At 38.4% G+C, this 8,953-nt stretch overlaps 1 non-coding gene across 1 annotated transcript; it reads right to left on the reverse strand.

The window, feature by feature from the left end:
- Positions 1-693: 693 nt before the first annotated feature.
- On the reverse strand, positions 694-801 carry LOC117025408 (U6 spliceosomal RNA). Its single transcript, XR_004423611.1, has one exon. It is a non-coding gene; the product is annotated as a U6 spliceosomal RNA (small nuclear RNA).
- Positions 802-8,953: the final 8,152 nt, after the last annotated feature.

The raw sequence follows: 8,953 nt of genomic DNA on the forward strand, positions 1-8,953 counted from the left end.
TAGAAGAGGCAGTAAATAAAGATAAAAGCTGAAAGAAATAAATAAATTGTAAAACATAAAGCAGTAGAATGATAAATTAGTTCAAATGCTTTTGATAAGACTAAAATAAACCTCTGACAAATATGATTAAGGGAACATTTTTAATTAAAATGAGAATGGAGATAGGACAAAATACAGAAAATAGATTTTTCCCCAAATCCAAAGAGAATGTGATGAACACTTGTAAACTAATAAAATGAAATCTTCAATGAAATGACTAATTTCTAGAAAGATGTAGTTTACTAAAAATAAGAAGTATAAATCTACACAGAATAATAACCAAGGAAGAAATTGAGGAAATTTCTGATAACAACCTAAATGTTTACACCACAACAATGTTTACACCAGAACAATTTTTATACTTTTAAGAAACAGATGGTTTTGATGTTGTATAAAACATCCCTTGTGCAAAAAGAGATAAGAGTATCTTTATGTCCATTAGGCAAGCATGATCTTCTTCCTAAAGCCTGATAAAGATAAAACACACAAAAAGAAAATTATAGGCACATATCTCAAATGAATATGGATAGGAAAAGCTTAAGTAAAAACCTCACCTCAAAAAAGAACTTGTTTTACTGTATTGCTTTAGATCTTTAGAGGAAAGATACGTTTTTTTTTGTACCAGCTTTACCAAAATATAATTCTTATACCACAAAAAATATGGAGCACTTTACAAAAGTGTGTATCATCCTTGCACAGGGGGCCAGGCTAATCTTCTCTATATCATTCCAATTTTAGTATATGTGCTGCTAATGTGACCACCAGGATAACTTTAGAAGTGGAAAGAAATTACAAAGGATGGATAATTTATGCATCATAGAAATAAATAGCGATTTGACAAAACCAGTATCAAAGGAAAAATATCATCTGGAGAAAGCATTCACAGCAAATATAAAAAGGATTCATTTCTATATATGTAAAGAGTTTATACACATTGATACCAAAAAAAAAAAAAGTCTCCAATTTATAAACTGGCAAAAAACTTGGAAGATAATTCACCATTTTCCAGTCAAGAAGACGCAATAGATAAATGTTGTGCTTGCCTCCTCTCATGATCACATCAAAATTACAAATAAATTACGAACAACCATTATTGAGAACCACCTGAAGTCTAGCTGAACAGAAGTCCTACAACTAAGGATATATAGAAATAGTCACCTCCAGACTGGTAGGAGAGGTAGAGACATGGAGTGAGCTGGTCCCACATGTGTGAGTGACTGTTAAAAATTGGGTGGACTATCTTGGCTACAGAGGTACCCTCTGAGGAGCCAGATATCCCAGCCCCACACCAGGCTCCCCAGTCTAGAGTTCCAGTGACAGGAAGAGAAGCTCTTATAATTTCTGGCTGTGAAAACCAGTGGAGATTGTGGCTGAGTGAGATGGAGGGTGGCTGGAATCTCAGATGTTCCTCATAAAGGGGCTGCACCTGGACTTACTTGCTGATGGACACACTCTGAGCTCCACTGCAGGGTCAGCAGCTCGAAAGGTGCTAGGGACATACAGGGAGGAACTGAATTGTCTTACTTCAGGGTGAGGGCTGGAGGGGCAGTTTTGTCCCAGACAGAAATGTTGGCAGAAGCTATTGTTTCTTTGTTGAGCCCTCCCTCATTCCCAGCATGCAGACACAGGTTGTTTTCATATCTGAGTCTCCATCAACCTGACACCAGCCCTGGTGATTCCCTGAGATGCCACCACACCCAACTTGTGGGCTCATCCAAGATGCTTCTAGTGGCTTTTCCATACAAATAGCCAGTCTTGGCTCATGCTGCAAAATTTCCTAAAATCTCTTAATTGTTCACAAATCTCAAACAAGCAGCATCTGTCCTCAGCACGCCCATGCTAAGCAGCCCCAAGCCTGGCATTGGTGTCAGCCAGCCTCAGCTCAAGTCATGGCCTCTCTGAGATGCCTTCAATCCCAGCACAGGTGTTGCCCATCTGTGGATTGCTTTGTGACTCATTCCAGGTGGTCCTGGGCAAGCCATAGGCTATGGCTAAACTTGGCCTGTGGCAGAGACCCTCCCAGGAGGTCCCGAGGTCAGCATGTCTGGTGCCAGTTCTCAACCAAACTGGAGCATCATCCAGCTGCCTACATGGACAACACACTGAAAGAAAAAATTGGGCAGGCACCAGAGCCCTGCTAAAGCAAATCCTGCTCCACAGAGTTAGTCTCTGCACAACAGCTCCTCCACTTTAGTCATGGTCAATTTCACAACAATCAATCAGGGTCAATCTCTCCCACTGACATGCAAACAAAAGCCAAGGCTCAACGACAACAGGAGAAACACACTTGGAACACCCAGATGGGGTGACCAGGGAGACTGTGCCACAGGACACCTACTAAGTGAGGCTACTCTACCAAGACCAGAAGAAATAGCAGCCCTCCCTAATACATAGAAACACAAATGAAGGCAGCCAAAATGGGGAGACAAAGAAACATGACCCAAATGCTACAGAAAAAGAACTAAACAAAATGGAAACAAACAATCTAACAGATGCAGAGTTCAATACGCTGGTTATAAGGGTGATCAGTGATCTCAGCAAGAAAATCAACAAAGAGATAGGAAACATAAAAATGGAGATAGAAAACTTAGTAAAGAACCAGTCAGAAATGAAAACTACAATAACTGAAATAAAGAATACATTAGAGGGAATAAACAGGAGATTAGATGAAGCAGAGGATCAATGCAGCAATTTAGAGGATAAGGTAGCAGAAAATACCCACTCAGAATGGCAAAAAGAAAAATAAATTTAATGAGGACAGTTTAAGGGGCCTCTGGGACAACATCAGTTGTACCAACATTGGCATCATAGGGGTACCAGAAGGAGAAGAGAGAGAACAAGGGATTGAGAATGTATTTGAAGAAATAATGACATAAAACTTCCCTAATCTGGTAAAGGAAATACATATACAAGCCCAGGAAGAGCAGAGTTACAAACAAGATGAACCCAAACAGGCCCATGCCAAGACACATCATTTTAACCTTAAAATCCCAAAGGTTAAAGACAAAGAGAGAATCTTAAAAGCAGCAAAAGAAAACCAGTTAGTTACGTACAAGGGAGCTCCCATAAGACTGTCAGCTGATTTCTCAACAGAAAATTTGCAGGCCAGAAGAATTGGTAGGAAGTATTCAAAATTATAAAAAGCAATGACCTACAACCAAAATTACTCTACCCAGCAAAGCTGTCATTCAGAATCAAAGGACAGAGACAAGAAAAAGCTAAAGGAGTTCATCACCATCAAACCAGTATTACAAGAAATGTTAAAGGGACTTCTTGAAGAAGAAGTTCAAAAATATGAATAATAAAATGGTAATAACTACATATCTATAAACAGTCACTTTAAATGTAAATGGATTAAATGTTCTAATCAAAACACATAGAGCAGCTGGATGGATAAGAAAACAAGACCCTTACATATGCTGCCTACAAGAGATTCACTTTAGATTGAAAGACACACAGAGACTGAAAGTAAAGGGATAGAAATATTTATTTCATGGAAATGGAAACAAAAAGAAAGCTGGAGCAGCAATACTCATACCAGACAAAATAAACTTTAAAACAAAGGCTACAACAAGAGACAAAGAAGGCCCCGGGGATTCCACTTCTGGGTATTTATCTGAACAAACCCAAAACACTTCTTCAAAGGGACATGTGCGTCCATGTGTTCACTGCAGCATTGTTTACAATGGCCAAGATGTGGAGGCAAACTGGTGTTCATCAAAGGATGAGTGGGTAAAGAAGAGGTGGTACATATATGCAATGAAATATTACTCAGCCATAAAAAAGAATGAAATCTTGCCATCTACAACAACATGAGTGAAACTAGAGGGTATTTTGCTGAGGGGAGTAAGAGAGAGAAAGAGAAATGCCATATGATTTCACTTATATGTGGAATATAAAGAACAAAATAAACAAACTCATAGATACAGAGAACATTTTGAGGGTTGCCAGCTGGAAGTAGAGTTAGGGAATGGGTGGAAAAGGGGAAGGGATTAAGAAGTAAAAATTGGTAGTTACAAAATAGTTGTGGGTATGTGGAGTACAGCACAGGGAATATAGTCAATAATATTGTAAATGTTGTATATGGTGTCAGATGAACGCTGGATTTATCAGGGTGATCACCTCAAGTTGTACGGATGTCTGACAACTATGTTGTACATCTGCTAGTAATATAGTGTTGTATGACATCTGTAATTGAAAAATTTTTAAAAAAGTATTTAAAAAATAATAAATGAAATTTACAAAGAACATGCAGAATCATACCAATAAAGAAAAAAAGATAATTCATGACAACTAGTAAACAAGCATGTGGGAAAATGTTCAACTCTACTTGTAGTCAAAAAAATGCCCACTTAAACAATGTTGTAGCACTTTACACCTACTACATTAGAGGGATTTTAGAAATAATACAGTATTACAACACTGTGGTAAACTACTTCATTCACACCCTGTTGGTAACCATATAAACTGGTATTATCTCTTGGCAATACACATAAGAACCATGTGAAAATTACTTTATCCTATACTCCTTTATCCTAAGGAGTTTATGAATAATAAAAAATAAAATTATATGAGAAGTGCATTGCAATGTCACTCAACCTAAATAAATATATAAAAGACAATCTAAATCCAAACACAGGAATTATTAAGGAAGAGTTATAAATAATTGTTTACAATCATAATAAAAAATTACAGTTTATCAAGCACCCACATATATTTCACTCCTTTCAGTCCACAATATTTCCAAGGGGTAAGTAGGAATTACTAAGATGTAGAAAAATTAAGTGACTTGCACAAAAATCACAAAATCAGTGGTTCTCAAACACCTGCTACCAAATCCCACTCTCTCACTATGTTAAAGAGGTCATTATGAATATCGCTCTGAGCCTCAGTTTTCTCATCCATAAAATGAGGCTAATAAGAATACCTAAAGAGTGGCTACAGGACGTCATCAAAATGGTGGCATGAGGTGAGCCTCTGGAAATCTCCCCTGGGATTTACAACAAATTAAACAGCTATAACTCCACAAAGGACTCCTGCACAGCAGACAGGCAAGACGAAGAGGCCCATTACTGAATTCACCTAAAGGTGGGTGAATCGTGCGATTGGGGGGAGGAAGGAAGGGAGAAGTGCAGAGACAGAGCTGCGTGGGTGCAGGACGCAGACCTAGCTCAGTGCTCCGAGCTCACTGCATCCCGGAGCTACCACAGCTGCAGGAGAGGGAAGAACTCAGACTGCTAGGGGCTACGCTTATGGCCCACAGGGCTAAGGGGGCAGCATATAACACGGCTGAACCCAACACTCACGGCAGAGACCTCGGAGAAAACACTGAGGTAAGAAGGCTAAAAACACTGGTTTAAGCCCTCACTGCATTGCACAGAACGGAAGCCTTAGGCACTGAGACTAGCCGCCCCCTCCTTACCCTCCCAGAGCTCGCACCGCCCCCACCTGCCCAGTGCTAGAAGCGGAACAGTAGCAGTGTCAGATCAAAAGAACAGAATATTTGCTGTTAAGAGAACTGAGGTTCGCAGACACAGATTCGCAGCCCAACTAGTTTCGGCAAAGGTCAGAGAACTGTGAAAGCAGGACTGGCTGTGGTGGTGGTCGCTGCCATTGCTCTGGGCCGCCTCTCACAACTCACCCCACCCCTGTCCCCACCTTGCTAGTCGAATCCCTGCAGGAGTAAACAGAGTTGCTGAAACACCTGGGCTCTGAATCTGGTGCAGGAAGAGCTTTGGAACTTCAAAACCTCTCCGCACCCCCACAGGGACGCGGCATCCTATGACCCCGGAAAACTGTTAACAGAGGAGAAGCCCGCCTTCCAGGGAATCCTCCCATTGTGTGAGAAGCTGGAATAGTGCAGAGAAAACATAACACTACAGTGTAAGAAAGAAAAAAGGGCTTCAGTCAGAGAGTAAATAAAACATTCTACCAACACATACTGGAAAACAAAAGAAAGACCTCTTCCTAGCAACCTATTGCAGAAGCCACTCCTGTAGATGTCTAGGAAGAGAAATAATAAATCAGTAATTGCCATGAATAACCAAGGCAACAAGACAGCTCAGAAAGACAGTGAAAAGTCTCCAGAAAAGGAACTTAAAGATATGGAAATATGTGACTTAAATGACAGAGAATTCAAGATTGCAGTTCTGAAAAAATTCAACAAGATGCAAGAAAATACAGAAAGGCAGTTTAATGAACTCAGAAACACAATCAAAGAAAACATGAGCATTTTACGAAAGAGATTGAAATTTTAAAAAAGAACCAAATAGAATTTCTGGAGATTAAGAACTCAATAGAAGAAATTAAGAATGAAATAGCCAGCTTAGGAAGGAGAGTTGACCAGATGGAGGAAAGAATCAGTGACATCGAAGATAGAAACCTGGAAATAATACGGATGGAAGAAGAAACAGACTTGAGACTTAAAAGAAATGAAAGAACTCTACAAGAACTTTCTGACTCCATCAGAAAGAGCAATATAAGAATAATGGGCATACCATCAGGAGAAGAAAGAGAAAAGGGAACAGAGAGTATATTCAAACAAATAGTCGATGAGAACCTTCCAAACTTGTGGAAAGAACTGGATCCTGCAATCCAAGAAGCAAATAGAACACCTAATTACCTCAACCCAAACAGGCCTTCTCCAAGGCACATTGTATTGAAGCTGTCTAAAATCAACAACAAAGAAAGAATCCTCAAGGCAGCCAGGGAAAAGAAGACGGTAACCTACAAAGGAAAGCCCATTAGATTATCATCAGATTTCTCAGCAGAAACTCTATAAGCCAGGAGGGAGTGGAACCAAATATTCAAACTATTGGAAGAGAAAAATTATGAGCCTAGAATAATATACCCAGCAAAGATATCCTTTCGATATGAAGGAGGAATAAAGACCTTTCCAGACATACAGAAACTGAGGGAATTTTCTAATACACGATCCGCACTACAGGAAATACTAAAGGAGGCTATTCAACCACCATCCACAGGGACAATTTGTGGCAACCAAAACATAAAAAGGGGGAGAGTAAAGGCCTGAACCGGAATATGGGAATGGAGAAAGTAGTGTGCTGAAGAAAATGGAATACTCTAAATATCAAACTTTCTTTTACATAAACTTAAGGGTAACCACTCAAAAAAAATCCAGAACTGAAATATATACTGTAATAAAAGAAGAAACAGAGGGAAACATCATAGAATACCACCACACAGAAATAATAGACAACAACAAAAAGGCAAAGAAACAATGGAGACACAGTCTTACTAGAAAATTAAAGATAGAATGACAGGAAATCCTCACATATTAATAATCACCCTAAATGTAAATGGACTGAACTCACCAATAAAAAGGCACAGAGTAGCAGATTGGATCAAAAAACTAAACCCAACCATATGCTGTCTCCAAGAGACACATCTCAGCTACAAGGACAAGCATAGACTCAAAGTGAAAGGATAGAAATTGACACTCCAAGCAAATGGTACCAAAGAAAATCAGGTGTACCAATACTGATATGAGATGAAACAGACTTCAGGATGAAAAAGGTAACAAGAGACAAAGATGGACATTTCATAATGGTAAAGGGGACTATACAACAAGAAGACATAACAGTCATCAATATCTATGCCCCCAATCAGGGAGCACCAAAATATATCAAGCAACTACTAACAGAACTAAAGGGAGAAATTGACCAAAACATAATCATACTAGGGGACTTTAAAACATCATAGACAGCTATGGATAGATCATCCAAACAGAAAATAAATAACAAAATAGCAGCCCTAAATGACACATTAGATGAAATGGACATAATTGATATTTATAGAGCACTTCATCCTAAAACATCAGACTATACATTTTTTTCTAATGTACATGGAACATTCTCAAGGATAGACCATATATTGGGACATATATATGGTCAACAAAATAACCTCAACAAATTTAAGAAGATGGAAATCATACCAAGCATATTCTCTGATCACAAGGCTTTGAAATTGGATATCAACTGCAAAAAGAAAGCAGGAAAAAACACAAATACATGGAAATTAAACAACATACTTATAAAGAAGGATCGGGTCAAAGAAGAAATTAGAGATCAAAAGATACATAGAAACAAATGACAATGAAAATACATCCTACCAAAATTTTTGAGATGCAGTGAAAGCAGTTTTAAGAGGGAAATTTATATCATTACAGGCCTATGTCAAGAAACAAGAAAAATCCCAAATAAATAACATCACATTACACCTCAAAGAACTAGAAAAAGAAGAACAAAGGAAACCTAAGGTCAGCAGAAGAAAGGAAATAATAAAAATCAGAGCAGAACTAAATGAAATAGAGAACAAAAAAGATTATAGAAAAAATTAATGTGACAAAGAGCTGGTTCTTTGAAAAGATTAACAAAATTGACAAACCCTTGGCTAGACTCACTAAAATAAAAAGAGAGAAGACACTGATTAACAAAATCAGAAATGAAAAAGGGGACATTATCACGGACACCACAGAAATACAAAGGATCATCCAAGAATACTATGAAGGACTATATGCCACCAAATTTAATAACCTATTAGAAATGGACAAGTTCTTAAAAACATATAGCCTTCCAAGGCTGAACCATGAAGAACTGGAAAATCTAAACAGACCAATCACCCGTAAGGAAATTGAATCAGTCATCCAAAACCTTCCCAAAACCAAAAGTCCGGGACCAGATGGCTTCACTAGTGAATTCTTCCAAACCTTCAAAGAGGATCTAATACCAATCCTGCTCAAACTCTTCCAAAAAATTGAAGAAGAGACTGTACTCCCTAACTCATTTTATGAGGCCAACATTACCCTGATACGAAAACCTGGTAAGGACAACACAAGAAAAGAAAACTACAGACCAATATCTCTGATGAATACAGATGCAAAATTCCTGAACAA

Source organism: Rhinolophus ferrumequinum, chromosome 7 (genome assembly GCF_004115265.2).
Source record: "Rhinolophus ferrumequinum isolate MPI-CBG mRhiFer1 chromosome 7, mRhiFer1_v1.p, whole genome shotgun sequence".
NCBI lineage: Eukaryota > Metazoa > Chordata > Mammalia > Chiroptera > Rhinolophidae > Rhinolophus > Rhinolophus ferrumequinum.